Below are 20,545 nucleotides of genomic sequence, written 5' to 3' on the forward strand. Positions count from 1 at the left end.
TCAGCAGAGCCTACATACCCCTCAGGATCTGATGGCTGCTTCACTCTCAGCCTGTACACTCCAGCCACCTCCTTGTTCACAGTCTTCCCTCTGACCCCCTGGCTAATTCCTACCCACCCTCCAAGTTTCAGCTTAACTGCCACCTCTTCCTAAAAGTCTTCACTCACAACAACATCCGCTCCAGGAATTAATCCAAGCAGAACTGTGCTTTAGGAAGATTAATCTACATCAGTAGGTAGGATCAATTGAAGTTATGATACACTTTTGTTAAGAAGAACAGGCTGCGGGGGAGGGTAAAGGGCTGCACTGTCCAGTACAGTAGTCACTAGACATATGTGGTTATTGAGCACTTGAAATATGGTTAGCTGAATTGAGATGTGCTATGAGTATAAAATATACACTAGATGTCAAAGACTCAGCACAAAAAAAAATTTAATAACATTAGTAATATGCTCTATCAACTACATGTTGAAATGATACTATTTTGGAAATATCTGATTAACTCATTGAATTTATTTTACTGTTTTTTTTAATGAAGAAACAAAATTTTATTCAGCAAATGGGAAAAAAAGAAATTCCAATACTTTCCTAATCAATCACAAAAATTAATTCAAGATGAATCATGGACTTACATGTAAAAGCCGATACTATTAAATCTTCTTTTTCTTAAAGAAACATATTCATAGAAAACATAGAAGAAAAAATATATTCAAGCTTTAGCATGGCTAAGATTTCTTAGAAAAGACACAAAAATAACCCCAAAAGAAAAACTGGACTTTATCAAAATTAAAGACCCCTAGTCATTAAAAACAAACAAACAATAAAAAACAAAAACAAGCCTGTTAAGAAAAGGAAAAGGCAAACCACAGACTGAGAGAGGTTATTCACAGTGCACATATCTGACAAAAGACTCATGTCCATAATATAAACTAATCCCTATAAGTCAATAATTTTTAAATGTTATAAAAGCAGACAAAAGACTTGAACAGATACCTCACAAAGGAAGTATAAAAATGGGCAGTGAGCTTAAGAAAGAGCTCAACATCCTCTATCATCAAGTAAAAGCCAATTAAAACCACACTGAAATACCACTATATATCTACTAGAATGACTAAAATTTAAACAATAACCCCAAATGTCAGCTAGGATGTAATGCCACTAGAACCCTCATACACGGCTGGTGGGAATGTAATAATACGAATGCTTTGGAAAAACAGTTTGGCGGTTTCATACAAAGTTATACACCTCCCTTATGATTTAGCAAATCCATTCATAGGTATTTTATTCAAGATAAATGAAAATATGTCTAAGAAAAGACTTATCCAAAATGTTTATAAGAGCTTAATTTAATAGCCCCAATCTGGAAACAACCCATCAACAGAAGAATGCAGTATATTATAATATATTACATTATATTAATTATATTAATTCAACAAAATACTAATTAGCAATAAATGTTATAAAGTATTGTTATCCACAGCAACATGAATGAATTTTAAGAACACTCTACTGAGTGAAAGTAATCATATATAACACATATTGTAAAATTCATTTGTTCAAAGAAGGCAAAACCAATCTTTGGTGACTGAAATCAGAACCCTGGTTGTCTCTAGGGTAGAGGAGATTGCATAGGATGGGTTATGGAGAACTTTCTAGGGTGAGAGAAATGCTCCTTATTTTTATTGGTGTTTTTTGTTGTATCGGAGAATGCATTTGTCAAAACTCATTGAACTGTACCTTTATAAATCTGTTTATTTACCTGTATATAATTTTTATCTCAGTTAAGATAATCCAGTCTGTCTGACTCCAATGCCCACATTTTTTTTGCTATCTTATGCTGAATATCAGGCAAAAAATTAGCCACTGGAAATTTTACAAACCTGAAATGAATCAGCACCTTGTGAAGGAAAGAGAATGGATTCCTGTATTAGAAGAGCATAAGTGAGGAAGCTGTTTATAAACTGTAAAGGTGACAGAAATACTTATATTTATTTTTAAAAAACTATTATTATAAACTGTTAAAGCAGTATCACACCCTAGGGGCTTTGGAAAAAGTAGCCATTTCCATTATCTGTTGCTGCATAAGTGGCCTAAGGCAACCAATTTTATTCCCTCATTTTTCTGTGGGTCAGGAATTTGGAAGTGGCTTAGCTGAGTGAATCTACCTTGAGATGTCTCAGGAGGTTGCAGTCAAGTCCTTGGCAGGGGTGCAGTTATCTGAAGGCTGGAGGGTCCTCCGCTAAGTTTACTCCGTGGTTGTTGACTGGCTTCAGATCCTCACTGGCTGTTGGCAAGAGGCCTTAGTTCCTTGTCAAGTGGGCCTCTGCAGACTGCTGAGAGTCCATAGGATATGACAGCTGGCTTCCCCCAGAGCAAGTGGTCCTGTTATTGATCGCAAGTCCATGTGCCCGACGCACAGTGAGGCAAAACAATAACAAAACGGAGTTTGCAGCAAAGAAAGGCTTATTGCAGGGCCATGCAAGGAGAATGGGGGACTCATGCCTTAAAAACCCCAAACTCCCTGAAAGCTTCCAGCAAAGCCATATTATAGGAAAGGTGAGGGAGGAGCATGGTTAGCAGTTGCAGACTTCTTTGTGTCAGATCCTTTGTTCTTGAGGTCAGGTCACGGTCACATTACGATGTTCCTGTAAACCTTAATGGCAGTGTCCATATACTCCAGCTGCTGAGGCCTCAGCGGACTGCGACCCACAGAGACCGCCGCTGCCATTAGGTCACGGAGGTGGGGATGGGGGGAGGGGTTTGCTGCTGCTTCAAGGCCTGGGCCTGGCCAGTGGGCGGCCATGGCAAGGGCTCTGGAGCTCTGCAGGACATAGCCCTCAGCCTGTCCTTGAGCCCCCCCAGCTCACCTGTGCGTCCCAAGGACGGAGGGCCTGGGAGGGCCCCGGGGAGAAGGCCATGATCTACATCTCACCTCTGCCATGAGGACCACTGCCAGGCTGACTGTTGTCGGAGCGGGACCCTACGGTCTCGTGCTCTTTTTTTTTTAATGGATAAACCAACACATTTATTTTGATGGATTTTGTTTTTCAGGCAACATAAGAATGATATCGTAAATGATGTAAGAGATATTTAGTTTTAAAAAAAGGAGTACAGGAGAAACAAAATTTAGATACATTAAAACAGACCTGCTACCAAATTCAAACATAAATAATTGAATTTCACAAATTACTACTCTCTGTAATTGTGGTTTAATCTTACATGAAAGTGACTAAGTTCCACCCCATTTACCTGTTTCTTGTTACTTCTTTTTAAATGTGGCTACCAGAAATTTAAAAATATCTGTATGGCTCATATTATATTTCCATTAGACTATGCTGCCTGTGGAAATTTCCAGAAACTTGAAGCAAATTGTTTGAGCCTCTCCAAGTGTGGAATTACCCTAAATACCCTAAACAAGTGCATGTCTGCCTGCGTTATGGCCATCTCCAGAGAAAGCGATCGCATAGCTTTTCTGGATTTGTAGTTTGAATGTTTCTTTTTGTTTTACGATGTCCCTCAGAAAAGTTTCTTGTTAGAACCTAAGCTACTCCCCTTAGGCAGCCTAAGATGCACATTCCTGAGTCCAAACCTACAGGTGAATCCAACTGAAAGTCAAAATATAAGTGGTTACTTCCCAGACAGGACTTCAGCATCCTTGCTCATCTACCAGTCCAGATCCCTGGTGGAGATTCAGGTAGCGTCCTGAACCAGAAAATACACAGGCTTCACGATAGGAGAAAATATACAAAAATATATTTTTGATCTGGGCATAGGGGAGGCATTCATAAACAGGACAAAAGAAAGCAAAATTCATAGAAGAAGACCACGTAAAAATTTGAAACTTCTGATTGGAAAAATATATAAGGATACCATAAATTACGTTGTCAAATAATAACGCAGAAAAAATTATCTACAGCATAGATACCAAAGGATTAGTATTCAGGATGTATAAAGACTCCTAAAATTTAGTTTTAAAAAATCATGCCACATGACGTAAGATAGATGAAGGGTAGATTAGAGGTAGATCACAAAAGAGGAAACATAAATAGCCAACAAACAATAATGCCCAACTGGACAAGATATCAGGAAAATGTAAATTTAAGTGAAACCAGATGCCCTTTTACTGCCAACAGATTGTCAACATGTTAGAAACTGACACTGACAACGTTGGCCAGGATGAGGGGATATATCTATTAAACATTAAAATGTACATACTCTGGGACATAAAATGTCCCAGACATAAAATGCCCCATTCAACTTCATGGTATCTACCTTAGAAAACATACATGCGCTCAAGGAGGCATGTATACGGATGTGCACTAAACCATTTCGTTTTAGCAAAACAATGGATACAATCAAAGTGTCTATCAATAAGGGAATGGCTGAATAGACTAGGAGATACTCAAAATTTGGAAGGCTTGGCAACAGTGAAAGCCAGTGAAGTAGATTTATAAGAATTAGGTAATAACAAATCTCCAAGATGAACTGTTCAGTGCAAAAGGCAAGTTTCAGTGTGATGTTTATGATGAGATCCCATTTATGTTTTTAACACATACACATATACATCAAATCAGGCCGTGTGTTTCCCTGGGTACAGATAACTATATGTGCATGCACAGAACAAGGTATCGAAGGATGTTTGCCAAACTGAAAGCAGTGAATCCCTCCTGGAAGAATAAGAAGTTTGCAGAGGGAGACGATCAAAGAGGAATTTAGTTTCATCTGCAACAATTTTACAAGAATTTAGTCATGCATTACTTAATTATGCAATTGCAGTGTATGATTTTTAAAATTGAAAGGGCTCAGGTTGGGATCACTAAGTTCTGGTTCTCTTTTCGACCTTTCCTTCATCTCTTTTAGACATAGCTCCCTCACTCATGAGAAAACTGAGGCCATGGGGAAGGGACTGGCCAGTTTCCCAGCTCACTGAGCCCTGTTCTGTCTGCAGTTTCTACCTGTCCAATCTATCAGTCACAGTTCATGGCAGCTGTGGAACACCCAAAACAGGAACTCCCGCCCTTAATTATATCAAGGCGTGCAGAAGTGTGACTGGCCCTTACTGCATGAATCGGCTCCTCTTAATGATTAACTGTAGAAAATAATCCGGCAAATTATGTTTACAAAAATTTTTGGTTGCTCTCAAATGCATTAGAGGAAATCTGGGAACGCCACGCTTGTCCAAGGGAACCCATTCCTGATCAAACTGAACACCTGGCTGGGGGATATCCTCAGGGATGTGGCTTCTTAAATTGAGGTCAATGGGCCACCTGCCCAGAACTGCCTGTGGTGCAGATATCTGGGCTCTACTCTAGACATAGTGAATCAAAGTCTCTGGAGGTAGGCCCCAAAATTTGCATTTAAAGCAGCCTCTCCTGGGGATTCTTTTTTTAATAAATTTATTTTATTTTATTTATTTTTATTTTTGGCTGCAGTGTGTCCTCATTGTTGCACATGGGCTCTCTCTAGCTGCGGCGAGCAGGGGCCACTCCTCGTTGCGGCACGCAGGCCCCTCACCGCAGTGGCTTCTCCTGTTGCGGAGCACAGGCTCCAGGCACGCAGGCTCAGTAGTTGTGGCTCGCAGGCTCAGTAGTTGTGGCGTGTGGGCTTCAGCAGTTGCGGCGCGCAGGCTCCAGAGCGCAGGCTCCGTAGTTGTGGCGCACGGGCACAGTTGCTCCGCAGCATGTGGGATCCTCCCGGACCAGGGATCGAACCCGTGTCCCCTGCGTCGGCAGGCGGACCCCCAACCACTGCACCACCAGGGAAGTCCCTCCTGGGGATTCTTATGCAAATTAAAGCTTGACCCCCCAACTGCACTAGGAGGAAAGAACTAGAGACAAGAATGCTTTTAGCAAGAATGCTCTTTAGCCATCTTGGTCCCATAGATGGTAATCATATAAAAGTGACATACATACACAATAGGGTGCTGGCAACATATGACAGGTGAGAAAGAGATGTCCCTGAGAAGAAGAAGGTAAGAGAGAGGACAGAGTAGGGGAGGAGCTGATCACTCTTTATCCTCTGGAATCTTTTCTCTTTGGTGGAAGCCTGGGTTACAAGATGATAACATAGAAATGTAAGCGAGTCTAAAGTAGCAATGACTTCAGTCATCTGAAAGACATTCTGGAAGATACTGAGCATTCCTAGTCCTTGTTCCAACAAAACCAACCTAGCTCCTGATTCACAAATCATCCTGGGAATGTATAGCACTTACAGTCAAAGAGAAACCTCTTAAGCAAAAAGTATCATCTATTCAATGGTCTATGACATCACCATAGAAGACCATGTCAAAAGGGGTTTTGTGTGATTAATTTTCATTATCTGTTGTTACCCAGTTAATGAAAGGTGATACTGTTAATGAGTGTGTGAACGAGACAGTGTCTTCGTTGCCACATCTGAAACATTTCCCAGCTTTCCCAGGGTAGAATAGTCCTGACCCTAAGTGTGGCCTTTCTTCATTATAGAGAGATACAAACTCTTTCTCTCTCCAATTGCCCAACACCAAATTATTGTGTGTCAGCTACTCACCACCCAGGACACAATATGAGGCCTGTACTTGAATTACTGCTATTTTATGTGAGCAAAATGCTAGCTTTATTTTCTCAGTAAAGTCGATTGAGTTGAGAGAAGTTTCAATACCACATTTCTTGGTTTGAAAGCATGATTGTTTTAGTAGCTGGTGTGAACTGCCTGGAACTTGGCAACTCCCTCTAAGAAATATTTAGAAGATATTAAATTTGATTAAATGGAAACTTTGATACAAATAACTTTGAGACAGTGAAACCATGTTCACAAGGAGATGTTCTTTTCCCCACTGAGGAAGAAATGGAGACATGTTTCTATTGTCAGTGCGTCCTATCCGGCCAGATTAAAAAGGAAGGCTGTGGGCTAGATAAGCAAAAATAGGTTACATCTGGGTAACTCTGCGGTCTCTCCCTGCTTGCTGAAGAAGCTCCTCTTTGTTTCACTCTTAAAGCACAGCGTTGTTTTCTTGGACTGGTGCTGAGTTAAACCGGGGTTAAACTATGGATCCCTTACACTTGATTTCGTGATTGGGAGACCTACACAGATGCAAACCTAGAACATAATTGAACCCTTAAAAGCTAAAATCTCCACGAATAGGAAAGAAGCCACTTGATCCTACAGAAGATTGTCTGGTTCCCTTCTCTTTTGTATCTGTTGTTAAACTAGAGAGAGAAATCACTAAATTATCAGTCTGTATTTGCTACTTTAGAGTACCCATTAAAGAATGTTACAAAACAACTGTGTCATAAAAAGTATTTCATCCATATGATTCAGCCACCCCATTTCTCAGTGTGTATATACCCAAAATAATTGAAAGCAGGGTCTTGAAAAGATATTTGTACACCCATGTTCATAGCAGCATTATTTAAATAGCCACAAGGTAGAAGCAAGCCAAGTGTCCATTGATAGACGGATAAATAAAATGTGGTATGTCCATACAATTCAGCCTTAAGAAGGAAAGAAACTCTGACACATGCTACAACATGGATGAATTTTGAGGACATGCTAAGTGAAATAAGCCAGTCATAAAAAAGATAAATACTGGGACTTCCCTGGCAGTCCAGTGGTTTAGACTCCGCACTTCCACTGCAGTGGGCACGGGTTCAATCCCTGGTCGGGGAACTAAGATCCCACATGCCGCAAAGTGCAGCCAAAAGAAAAAAAAAAGATAAATATTGTGTGATTCCACTTATATAAGGTACCTAGAAAGGTCAAATTCATAGATACAGAAAGTAGAACAGTGCTTACTGGGGCCTGGGGAAGGGGGGAGTGGAGAGTTATTGTTTTATGGATATGAAGTTTCAATTTTCCAAGATGAAAAGAGTTCTGGAGATGGAGTTGGTAATGATTGTACAACAGTGTGAATGCAGTAATGCCACTGAACTATATACTTAACAATAGTGAAGATAGTAAATTTTATGTTATGTACATTTCACCACAATTTAAAATCATAATGCTTTTTAAAAAGTATTTTAGATTTTTATGCCAAAGCTCTTACTAAGGGAACCTTCAACTTTTTCAAAAGGTAAAATACTTTCCACATGACTTTCAAAGTAAATACAGTATTTTGTTAATTCCCTGCATCTCTCAGGAAACAATTTCTGATCACTGTTCATTTGAAAAACCTTTGTCTTCCTTCTGCTTTCATACTCTTTCTCCCTAGCTCCACGTATTGGTCAACTTTGTTAGCCATTTATGCTGATTTGTGGCTTTACTGCTCCAGTCTTTATGAGAAACTTAGGTAAATAGTTGCAAGCTTTGCTAAGCTTGAAAAACGATAGCTGGGTACTAAGTCTTTATGTTGAAAAGACTGTGACTACAAAATATATTCTTAATAAAATTAATATTCTCCCTAGTTCACAGAGCCATGTGCAGAACAAACAGCACAATTTCTGCCTGGAGACAATCGATATGAACACATGTTGTCCTAGTAGATAGTTGCTTATTAAGCAATTGCAAAGAATAGAGCTGGATGGACCCAAAGACATTATTTTTATCCCTGTTTCCTGGAGCACTAGGTTTCTAAGCAGGTCTCCTAGGAGCAACAGAAGACAGGGCTCTAAACCCCGCTTCCAATACCAGCTAGTGAAGCTCCATTTGTGTATATTTTATACACTGGGGCTCCATTCCCCCCAAATGTTTGAAATCCACTGACCATGAAAATGTTTTGCTTGACTCTGCACCTTTCCTTCTCTTCTTCTCACTTCCCAACTGTTACAATTCTGTATGGGAATCAATGCAGTTATAGGGAGGCTGAATCCACCCTCAGCAGTGGGAATGGACCTAGCACCACATTACCTCAGCCTGGCCAATCAACACATTTCATCCCGTCAGTTATTGGTTCAGGGACAGGCATGTGACCTCAGAGGGTGTGGTTAGAGTAAATCTTAGAACTTCTGCTGATAACACTGACACAGAGATTTTCTCTTTGTGCTATTCGTGAATGGGCGTGTGTAGCCCCAGGAAACAGCTGGAAGCCATTTTGCCACCAAAGGGTCTGCTGGGGTCTGCCTAAGATAAAGCAACACCAGGCAAGCAGTGCCAAGAGATGATGAGGGGCAGACTGATTCCTGGTTAAGTTGTTTGAGCTACCCCTCAAGCTTTTCAAATTTCTTTGGGCTTTTCAATTACATGAGCCAGTAAATTCCCCTCATAATTTAAGCCAATATGAGCCAGCTGTCCTGTTACTTAGAACCAAAAACATTTGAACTGATACACCATCAATACATGTCAAACAGCCCCTTAGTTTTACAGATGAGGAAACTAGGACCCATGGATGCTATGTTAAGAGGCATAGACTTCCAATCCCAGGCTATTTTCTTTTTAGTGTCCTAATCATTTAGAGCATATTTGTGGTGAGTTTGGCAACAGTGAATAAAATGTTAATTCTCCATATAAGCAAGCGTTAACTGGATGTGATCTAAAGTACTAGAACTGATTTTCCTCATGTTTGACTTCTGGCAATCAATCTCATTGCTTTATGGCCACTCTGTGTATTATGCACCCTGATGATTCATTAAAGAGAAGAAAGATGAAATAGTTGGGAGGAGGTGTGGGGACCTCACTGAAGAATTTAATTTATAGCTAGTTTACCAGCAACTTAGGATGCTGCTTTGCCATTTTCTTCTAAATTTGTCATGCACTTTTACTTCATAATAATCATCCCTTATTACCATTTCTCATCTTTCAAAAGCACAGCCCTGCTGCCCTGTCTTCTTACATTTTTTTTTTTTTTTGCCGTACGCGGGCCTCTCACTGTTGTGGCCTCTCCTGTTGCGGAACACAGGCTCCTGATGCACAGGCTCAGCGGCCATGGCTCACGGGCCCAGCCGCTCCGCGGCATGTGGGATCTTCCCGGACCCGGGCACGAACCCGTGTCCCCTGCATTGGCAGGCGGACTCTCAACCACTGCGCCACCAGGGAAGTCCTCTTCTTACCTTTTGAAGCTCCTTCTACAGCTAGAATTTCCAGATTCTGTATGCTCTTTGTCTGTAAACTCTGAAAATTCTATCATTTTTACCTATATATACCATCTCTCTCACCCAAACATTGATCTTATCTTTTGGGGAGGACTTTGTTATCTACCCCTAGCCCTAAAATTACTTAAGAAAATGCTCACTGAGTCTTCAAACAAATGTCCCACAATGAGGAGAAAAGAGAAAGGAACCCACATTTAATGGGCCAGGAGGGGTACTTGATGTCTCACAGATATTCTCACAACCACCTGACAGGAAGTAGGTAGTAGTGTCCTAGTCTAAAAATAAAGAAACTGGGGTTCAGTGAGTTGCTGAGACTCAAACCTAGGTGGGTGCAGGTCCAAAGACATTTCCTTCCGCCCCTGTGCTGGGCAGTGGACTCTGCCCCTTCTTTTGCCAGCTCTAAATAATAGGGACCACCCGGATCTAGTGTTGGGAAGACTGAGGCCGCATCCAGGCCGAGAGGGAAAGACAGTAGACATGTCTGTCAAGCTTGCCAAAGGGGAGAGTGGCAGCCCACATGCCACATATTTCACATCTCTGCATGCCCATGCCACAGCCAGTTCTAGAGGTTTTTCCTGGAAGAAGTTCAGGTGCATCGGAGAGTCTAGCTATAAAGTTTGTAAACTCAAATGTGTTGGGGGGAATGGTTCTGCATAAAGATGAGTATGCATTTGTAGTGTGTATGTGAGAAAACTAGAAGTCAGAGGGTTAATCGCTGTCTACTGGAGGTGAATCATGAACCAAGCAGGTGAGAAGTTTGGGTCCTGAAATGACCAGTACACTTTTGTACGGAATGCACCAGGGCAGCATACCAGCCTCCTTTTTCAGATTCACATTGACACACGGGTACGTGAATGTTGCCATCTGGAGTGACTCGCTTAAGAGGAGCCAGTTCACATGCCACTACACAGACGGACTTACAGCGTCTTTCTATCAAAGCATAAAGTGTCGCACATGAACAAACAGTGAGAAATAACCAGTTTTCTTTTCCTGGAGAAATAGGGACACCAGAAAGGGAAAGAGGAAAGGAAGGTAGCAGTCAGGGAAGCCACCTTCTAGCTCCTGCTTTGAAGACATATTCATCATGCATATCCCTTAGCTGGGTGGTGGACAACACTGGAAGTTACAGGCCTGCTGGTTGCATAGACGGTGGTCCTCATGTGGGGTTATTCAAGATATGCAGAAGGAAAGAGGCTGGATCTGGTCACAGAAGGCATTCCATAAAGAATAAATGAATGAATGAAAAATGTAATAGAAATTAGTGCAAATCATGGATTCAGATCTAAGCCATATTTGTCTTATTTCCTCATCTGAAGAATATCTATGATTTTCGGTTGTCTGGGGAGGGACTGTAGAAGGCAAGGAGGCAGATTTTGAGTTCAGTAAAGGTGGGGGTATTTGGGGCTGAAAGAAGGCAGTGCAGGAATGATGGGCTTCACCAGGAGAAAAAGTGCATCTGTCCAAGGGATGGACACTGAGAGTGACCTGGGAGGCTGAGCAGGTTAAACTCTTCCATTGGGGTAGACTGTGCGTTTATCTGAACAGGAGGTTAGCTGTGGGGTAACTGGAAAGGAGGCCATTCTCCAGAATGAATAACAGTGGATTTAAAGACAGACTTGAAGTAGACAAATTAAAGATGCCAGATTTTTGTGGCAAAGTTAGTATGATATCTAGTTTCCAGAGCTCTGCTTCTCAGTTCTGGCTGAACCCAGAATTACCTGGGAGCTTTTCAAACTTACTAACGCATGGACCCTTCCCACAAAGATTCAGATTCAATTGGTCTGAAGTGAGGCCAGGAATCAATTTTTTTTTAATTTTATTGAAGTATAGTTGATTTACAATGTTGTGCTAATTTCTGCTGTACAGCAAAGTGACTCAGTTATACATATATGTATTTGTTTTCATATTCTTTTCCATTATGGTTTATCACAGGATACTGAATATAGTTTCCTGTGCTATACAGTAGGACCTTGTTGTTTATCCATTCTATATATCAGGGGTCGCCAACCCCCAGTACCAGTCCGCGGCCTGTTAGGAACCAGGACACACAGCAGGAGGTGAGCAGCCAGCGAGGGAGCGAAGCTTCATCTGTCGCTCCCCATCGCTTGCATTACCGCCTGAACCATCCCCCCGCTTCTCTGTCTGCGGAAAAACTGTCTTCCACAAAACCGGTCCTTGTGCCAAAAAGGCTGGGGACCGCTGCTATATATAATAGTTTGCATCTGCTAGTTCCAAACTTTCGATACTTCCCTCCTCCGCTCCCCTCCCCCTTGACAACCACAAGTCTGTTATCTATGTCTGTGAGTCTCTTTCTGTTTCATAGATATGTTCATTTGTGTCATATTTTAGATTCCACATATAAGTGATAGCATATGGTATTTGTCTTTCTCTTTCTGACTTACTTCACTTAGTATGATAATCCCTAGATCCATCCATATTGCTGCAAATGGCATTATTTTCATTCTTTTTAATGGCTGAGTAATATTCCATTGTATATATGTACCACATCTTCTTTATCCATTCATCTGTCGACAGACATTTTGATTGTTTCCATGTCTTGGCTAATGTAAATAATGCTGTTATGAACATAGGGGTGCATATATCTTTTTGAATTATAGTTTTGTCTGAGTATATGCCCAGGAGTAGAATTGCTGGATCATATGGTAGCTCTATTCTTAGTTTTTTGAGGAACCTCCATACAGTTTTCCATAACGGCTGCACCAATTTACATTCCCACCAACAGTGTAAGAGGGTTTCCTTTTCTCCACACCCTGTCCAGCATTTATTATTTGTAGATTTTTTAATGATGGCCATTCTGACCAGTGTGAGGTGGTACCTCATTGTAGTTTTGATTTGCATTTTTCTGATAATTAGTGATGATGAGCATCTTTTCATGTGCCTATTGGCCATCTGTATGTCTTCTTTGGAGAAATGTCTATTTAGGTCTTCTGCCCATTTTTCAATTGGGTTGTTTGTTTTTTTGTCACTGAGTTGTATGAACTGTTTGTCTATATTGGAAATTAAGCCCTTGTCAGTTGCATCATTTGCAAATATTTTCTCCCAGTCCGTAGGTTGTCTTTTCGTTTTGTTTACCTTTGTTGTACAAAAGCTTATACGTTTGATTAGGTCCCATTTGTTTATTTTTGCTTTTATTTCTATTGCTTTGGGAGACTGACCTAAGAAAACATTTATACAATTTATGTCCAAGAATGTTGTGCCTATGTTCTCTTCTAGGAGTTTTATGACATCTTGTCTTATATTTAAGTCATTTTGAGCTTATTTTTGTGTATGGTGTGAGGGTGTGTTCTATCTTCATTGATTTTCATGCAGCTCTCCAACTTTCCCAACACCACTTGCTGAAATTCCCCATTGTATATTCTTGCCTCCTTTGTCGAAGATTAATTGTCCATAGGTGTGTGGGTTTATTTCTGGGCTCTCTATTCCAAGGAATATATATATATATATATATATATATATATATATATATATATTCCACCAGGGACCACCAGGGAATTCCCAGGAATCAATATATTTTTTAATTTATTTCAATTTTTTTATTTTTCGCTGTGTGGGGTCCTCATTGCTGTACACGGGCTTTCCCTAGTTGTGGCGAGCGGGGGCTATTCTTTGTTGTGGTGTGCAGGCTTCTCATTGCGGTGGCTTCTCTTGTTGTGGAGCACAGGCTCTAGGCATCCAGGCTTCAGTAGTTGCAGCACACAGGCCCTAGAGCACACAGGCTTCAGTACTTGTGGTGCACAGGCTCAATAGTTGTGATGCACGGGCTTAGTTGCTCTGCAGCATGTGGGATCTTCCCGGACCAGGGATCAAACCCATTTCCCCTGCATTGGCAGGCAGATTCTTAACCACTGCACCACCAGGGAAGTCCCAAGAATCAATATTTTTTAAAAGATCTCCAGGTGGCTCTTACATGCCACTAAGGTTAAGAATCTGCACTCTAGATATAACTCAAAGTAGGTAAATTTTCAGGAATCCATGCCTAAACTATGAAATTTTGAAAGAATTCAAAAGAGACGTTTTGGGATTATTGATCCACACCATATATATCCTTGGTTTCTCACCAGCCCCTAATCTCAAGGCCCGACAGATGCCAGGGTGATCTCCATCCATGAGAGCATCCCTAGAGGGGCCAGTGGGAAGTACACTCATGGAACCATCCTGGTAAAGCTATGGCAAAGAAAAATCTCAGACTCTGAGTGGCCTGACACTGTAGCAGGGGAGAAACCACACTGGAAGGCATGGCACAGTGGAAAGGGCACTAGGCCAGGAATCTGATGTCCTGTCTTTCACTCTTGACTCTGCAACTCCCCCACCCAGTAATCCTGGGCAAGTCATTTCACCTCTCTGGGTCTGAGCTCTGTTACCTGTCAACTTCAGTCTTAAAGTTTCCTTCCACATCTACGGCTCTCTGACCCTAACTCTATTTCTTTGGCCAGGTCAATTTGAGGTCTCTAGGCCTCGTGAGTTTCTGGGGGGAAAAGGGTGATGCAAGAGGAAAGAGTAATATGGGAGAAAGTAGAAAAGGTGGACAGAGGTTATTTGAGCTTTAAGAGATACTGACAAGGTTCTATATCAAGAGTATTAAAAACATTCTAAAATTTATTTGGTTCTGGATACAGAATTCACTTAAATTGAAGGCGAAAAGGTGGGACTGAATGTACACTTCTCTAGTTGGAGAAAAATCTAATGTGATGATGATGCTAATGGACATTTTGCAGCACTTGACAGTTTACAAAGTATTTTCACATATTAATAATTATAACTATATAGTACTTTAAGTAAAAAATACTTTGCAGCGCTCTCCCACCTGCAGGAGTTGGTATTGACTGCACACGTAAATGGGCTTATTATTTACATGGTTGTTAGCAGAAGTGAGAGTGATGGAGATCCAACACTAGCATCTGGACAGCGAACAGTTCAGAAGATGACCTGGCACATCTGTATCAACACTCCAGTATTCAACCTGGTGGTCTCCTAGTCATGGTCTGGAGCAGAATTTGAGCTGTGAGGCCCTGCTTACCTTCCTAGGAAGTATGTCTTTCCTCCATCACCACTGAATCCATACATTTGCTTTACTTCCTCTCCCATTTAGTTTCCATTAACAAGCTGTCATTTTGTCTTTTCTCTCTAGACAGAATCCTAGCCTGGGAGGCAGAAATTCTGGGTCCCGGTCCCAACTCTGCCATTTAATTATTTTGTTCCATCTGATCCTCACTTTCTTCCCCTAGAGCAGAGTAGAACCAGCTCTTTCCACCTCACTAGGTCTATGTCAGGCTCAAATAAAGTAATATATGTCACAAGGTTTTGAAATGTTAAAAAGTACAATCCAGATAGACCTGAAAGAATGTGAACTATTGTTATTTGGGGGCTTAGCAGGACCAGGAATTTGTTCTCATTGCCTCCAGAACATGTCAGTGCTATGCTGGCCTCCTGACTCCCTAGGATCCTCCTTCCATCACACAGAACATTGATCCTGGGATTGTCCCCAGGATTTCCAGAGTATATCAGGGCTGTGCCGACTTCCTGACCACCCCCAGATTGTATCCCTGGTTCTTACAGTGCTCTTATGGGCTTAATTGCTCCAACTTTCCATCTCCTGCCCACATCTAGAGACTGTCATACAGAGTGAAGTAAGTCAAAAAGAGAAAAATATCATATATTAACGCATATATGTGGAACCTAGAAAAATGGTACAGATGAACCGGGTTGCAGGGCAGAAATAGAGACACAGATGTAGAGAACAAACGTATGGACACCCAGGGGAGAAAGTGGCAGGGGGTAATGGTGGTGGGATGAATTGGGAGATTGGTATTGACATGTATACACTGATGTGTATAAAACTGGTGACTAATAAGAACCTGCTGTACGAAAAAATAAAATAAATTAATTAATTAAATTTTTAAAAAATAACCTTACTATGTGCTAGATACTCTGCCAGACACATAAACTTGCATTTAATCTCCACTATAGCCCTGAAAGTGATGCTTTATTTTCCCACTTTGCAGACGAAGATCCTAGGGTGAGTTGCCTAAGGCCACAGAACCAGTGATTGACAAATCTAAACTTCAGCTTTGGTCTTCTGATCACAACGCCAAGACCCACCAAACCCCCTGATCACTGTAAGCCCCTTCAGGTTATCCACTCATCCATCAGTTTGGGTCCAGAAGCTAAAATAATTCATTCCAACTGGCTCAAATTTTAGAGTCCTTAATCAAGGAACTATTTACAGAGCAGGGTTAAGGGAACAAGAGAGGGACAGTTAACCACCAAAAGATGACTCTATCCAAGTCCAGGAGAAAAATAAAAACAGAAACAGAAACGATGCCACGGTATGAACAGGAAGAATTAAATATAATAGATTGATTAACCAGGCACTGGAAGACTAAAAGGGTAAAAGAGAACATTTCTAAACAATTAAATCAAACCACTAAGGGATGGCCTCTTTGCCTATGGGCAGTAGCAGCTACTACAACCCTGCTAAAGGGGGCTGAAAAGTTAACGGTTGGTCAGCCAATCACTACATGGACTCCACACCAGGTTCAGGCTTTAGTAAGCAATAGGGAAGGTCAATCTGAGTTCAGGCTATGCTTTTAGACAGCCCAGTGGTTACCATAAAAACCTGTCACATGTTGAACTACCATATGACCCAGCAATTCCACATCTGGGCATTTATCTAAAAAAATGAAAACACTAGTTTGAAAAGGTACATGTACCTCCATGTTCATAGCAGTGTTATTGACAATTGCCAAGATATGGAAGCAACCTAAGCGTCCATCAATAGATGAATGGATAAAGAAGATGTTTTATACACACACACACACACACACACACACACACACACATACAATGGAATACTACTCAGTCATTAAAAAAGAATGAAATTTTGCAATCTGCAACAACATGGATAGACTTGGAGGGCATTATGTTAAGTGAAATAAGTCAGAGAGACAAATCCTGCATGATATCATTTATATGTGGAATCTAAAAATTACAACAAACTAGTGAATATAACAAAAAAGAAACAGACTCACACATATAGAGAAAAAACTAGTGGTTACCAGTGGGGAGAGGGAAGGGGAGAGGGGCAAGATAGGGGTGGGGATTAAGAGGTACAAACTATTATATATAAGCTACAAGGATATATTGTACAACATGGGGAATATAGTAAATATTTTATAATAACTATAAATGGAATACAACCCTTAAAAATTGTGAATCACTATGTTGTACACCTGAAACTTATATAATATTGTACATCAACTATACCTCAATATAAATAAGTAAACAAACAAACAAACCTGTCACACTGAATCCTGCCACCCTGCTACCCACAGAAATGGGGCTCCTGGAGCATGACCGTATAGAAACCGTAGACACAATCTATTCCAATCACCCAGACCTAGGAAGTGAGCCTTCTCCAAATGCTGAAGAGGAATGGTTCACAGACAGGAGCAGTTTTATGAGAGAGGGATAAAGGCCAGAAGGATATGCAGTTACCTCCTAGACCCAAGTCATAGAGGCAGGAAGCCTATGTCCAGGGACTTCAGCCCGCTGAGCTGATAGCCCTCACCTGAGCATTAGAGCTCAGGACCAGGAAGATCTTAAACGTTTACGCCATCCTACATGCACATGGGGCTATTTGGAAGGAAAGATATATGCTTACAGTGGAGAATAAGCAGTTGAAACATGGCTTAAACCTATTGAGACTCCTAGAAGTAGTGCAGCTGCCGAAAAAAGTGGCAATGATTCATTGTTGGGGTCACCAAAGAGGGATGCAGAGGTAAAAGGGAAACCAGGTGAACACAATTGCCAAAAGGGCGGCCCTAGAACTAGTAACTTGGCAACTACCACTCATACGTAAGAGGTCAAATCCATCCAATTATTCCCCAGTCTACACAAAGGGAGAATTAGCCAAAGCCCCAAAATGGTGCTTCAGTAGAGATCTAGGAGGCCATGGGTGGCTAATTAATGAATATGGGCAATACTTCTTTCCCCAAACTGCAGCTTGTCAAGCCGTTAGGGAGGTTCATCAAGGAACTCACTACCGGAGGGAAGCTCTGTATAATTGGTTAGTTGAGGTCATAGTAACTCCTGGCATGAAAGGTATAATCAGTTGGATTGTTGAGACCTGCCCCATCTGCACAATGAACAACCCCAAAGTTGGACCCCACTGCCGACCAGAGGCCCCTAGGTAAGCTCCATTCAGACTCTTCAGACCAGAGAGACATATCCTGAAGATCAGCAGATTGATTTCACTGTCACCGAGAGCATTAGACAACTTCAGGTATCTCTTGGGGCTAGCGGACATGTTTCCAGGGTGGGTAGAAGCATTCCCACTAGAACTTAAACGGCAGCCACAGTGGCTAAAGTATTGCTGAAAGAGACAATCCGAAGGTTTGGGCTCCCAAGATCCCTATAAAGTGATAATGGCCCAGCATTTGTGTCTCAAGTGACAAAGGGGATAACAAGTGCCCGGAGCATAAAATGGACCTTGCACTCAGCCTGTACACCCCAATTGTCCAGGAAAGTAGAGAGATCCAGTCAGACCTTAAAACAAGCTTAGCCAAGCTATACCAGGATACTCAAGAAAACTGGATTAAGTTACCCCCAATTGCCCTGCTTTGCACACAGTTAACCTCAAGAGATAAGTCAAAATACATTTGAACTCATGTATGATAGACCTATTCCCAAGTCCAAGAGAAGGGACACATTAGCCCCCTTGAAATGGAACAACTCAAGTATACCCTCCAGAAGGAGAAACCACGAAAGGCCTCATGGAATATGGTAACCAGGTGCCGCCTGCACCCACCGACCTTCACCCACTGGCCCTCCACCCCTTCCCCCCCGGAGACTGGGTGAACCTAAACACCCGGAAAACTGGCAACACGCAAGATCAGCTCACTCCTAAGAGGACCGGACCCCACTCAGTGATCCTTACCACCCATCCTGCCCTGAAGCTGCAGGGGTCACTCCACGGGGGCATCACACTTGAGTGAGGGGGGCCCCTGACCCCCAACCTCAGAGAGACAACCTGGGGCAACAGACCCCCCCCCCCCCGACTCCTCGTGTGAACCTCTCTCTGACCTGAGGCTTCTCTTCCAAAAAAAAACACAAAATTGTGACCAGGGATATTCAGCCACGGCAGAGTCTCGACATCAGGGCACACTTGTACCTACAGGCAAAGACCAAGAAACCTTCATTGGTAGGAAAAATTTTAACGCATGACCATTATTCTCTTGCTAACACTTGGGCCATGCATCCTAAACTGTCTGGTGTCCTTGGTCTCCAAAGTTTAGAGTTTCTAAAACTCCAAATGGTGGTCGCTCAGGGATGCGAACAGTCCGGGCGGAGGCCTGTGACAAGGATGCACGTGTAAAGGCAGCTGGGAGAAGCTCTGCTCCTCCACCCGCGGTTATGACGACGCCCCAAGTCACCCGGAAGCAGTTACAGACGGACCCGCGCTCCTCGGCGCCCCTCAAGCGTGAGGCGCAGGACAAAAGACAGACGAGGGATTTGTCACCGACAAAGCCCATTAACAATTCCTGGGAAATAGAATCTGCGTAATAAAATAAAGTCTAACCTTTTTTCCTCTGTGCTTCATCTAGTTTCACTTGCTCGTTGGGGACCGTGTGCAGAGGCCTTGCACCTGGCACTTGAGTGCGAAACGGCTGCGCCGACACCTCAGCGTGGGACCAAGTGCAGAAGCGCTGTACTTGACACACTTCAAGATGGCGCCGGCGGCAGGGCGGTGTTCAGAGACGCCGCCCCCCCGCTGGGCAATCAGGGGCGTGAGCAGCGCAGCTGCGTCCGCCCCTAGCGCTCCGCTGACTGGAACTGTATAAAGCAGCCCCGCCCGTGGCCTACTTGGGAGACTGGGTACTCTGGAGGACGAGATTGGCCCTCTCCGTTCTTTGATCAAAGAACAAAGCTTTCCTTCGCTTCTGAACTGAACTTGGTCTTGTTCTATTAGTGTGAGAGACTGCGGGCAGGTGATCCTTGTTGGGGACTGACCTGGGAGGGTCGGTAACAATGCTACACTTGGAGCTCGGGAAACACAAGGAAGCGATTGGGATTATTCATTAGGAAGAACCCTGTAGAACTGGGACCCAGATCTGTGAGGAAGGTGCTACCTACCTGATGGTCCTGTTCATCTGGCCCTGAGAGCCCCAGAGCTTAGAGAGTGGACACAACAGAGCTGTTTCCACACCTGTGAGAAGAGGGTGTTCTTAGCGGGTGCTGGTTCTATAAGAGGGTACAATGAGGCTGATTGTGGGAATATGAACAAAAACCTGAAACCTGGGACCGAAGGCCACTGCAAGGTGACAAACTATTGCTCAGAGGATTCTGACAGAAGCAGGAAGCCAACACGGAAAGATGCAAGACCTTTCTTCCCCTTCCTGCCTTCCAGCTCCTTTCAGTGGCCCCTTATTGACAGAACCTAACAGGGAGCCGCTGGCAAAGGAGTAAAGTAATGATAGAGTCCCAGCTCCAGAATGAAAATGCTGAGACTAGAAGGATGGGTTTGG

At 42.5% G+C, this 20,545-nt stretch overlaps 1 long non-coding RNA gene across 3 annotated transcripts in view; it reads right to left on the reverse strand.

Moving 5' to 3' along the window:
* The window catches only part of LOC307190547, a 211,836-nt gene extending 192,088 nt beyond the window's left edge, over window positions 1-19,748 (reverse strand). For all 3 annotated transcript variants that reach the window (XR_013829490.1, XR_013829491.1, XR_013829492.1), the window contains exon 1: window positions 19,600-19,748. This is a non-coding gene — a long non-coding RNA (uncharacterized lncRNA). The remainder of the gene's footprint in view (window positions 1-19,599) is intronic.
* Window positions 19,749-20,545: the final 797 nt, after the last annotated feature.

This window comes from Stenella coeruleoalba (assembly GCF_951394435.1).
Source record: "Stenella coeruleoalba genome assembly, chromosome: 8".
NCBI lineage: Eukaryota > Metazoa > Chordata > Mammalia > Artiodactyla > Delphinidae > Stenella > Stenella coeruleoalba.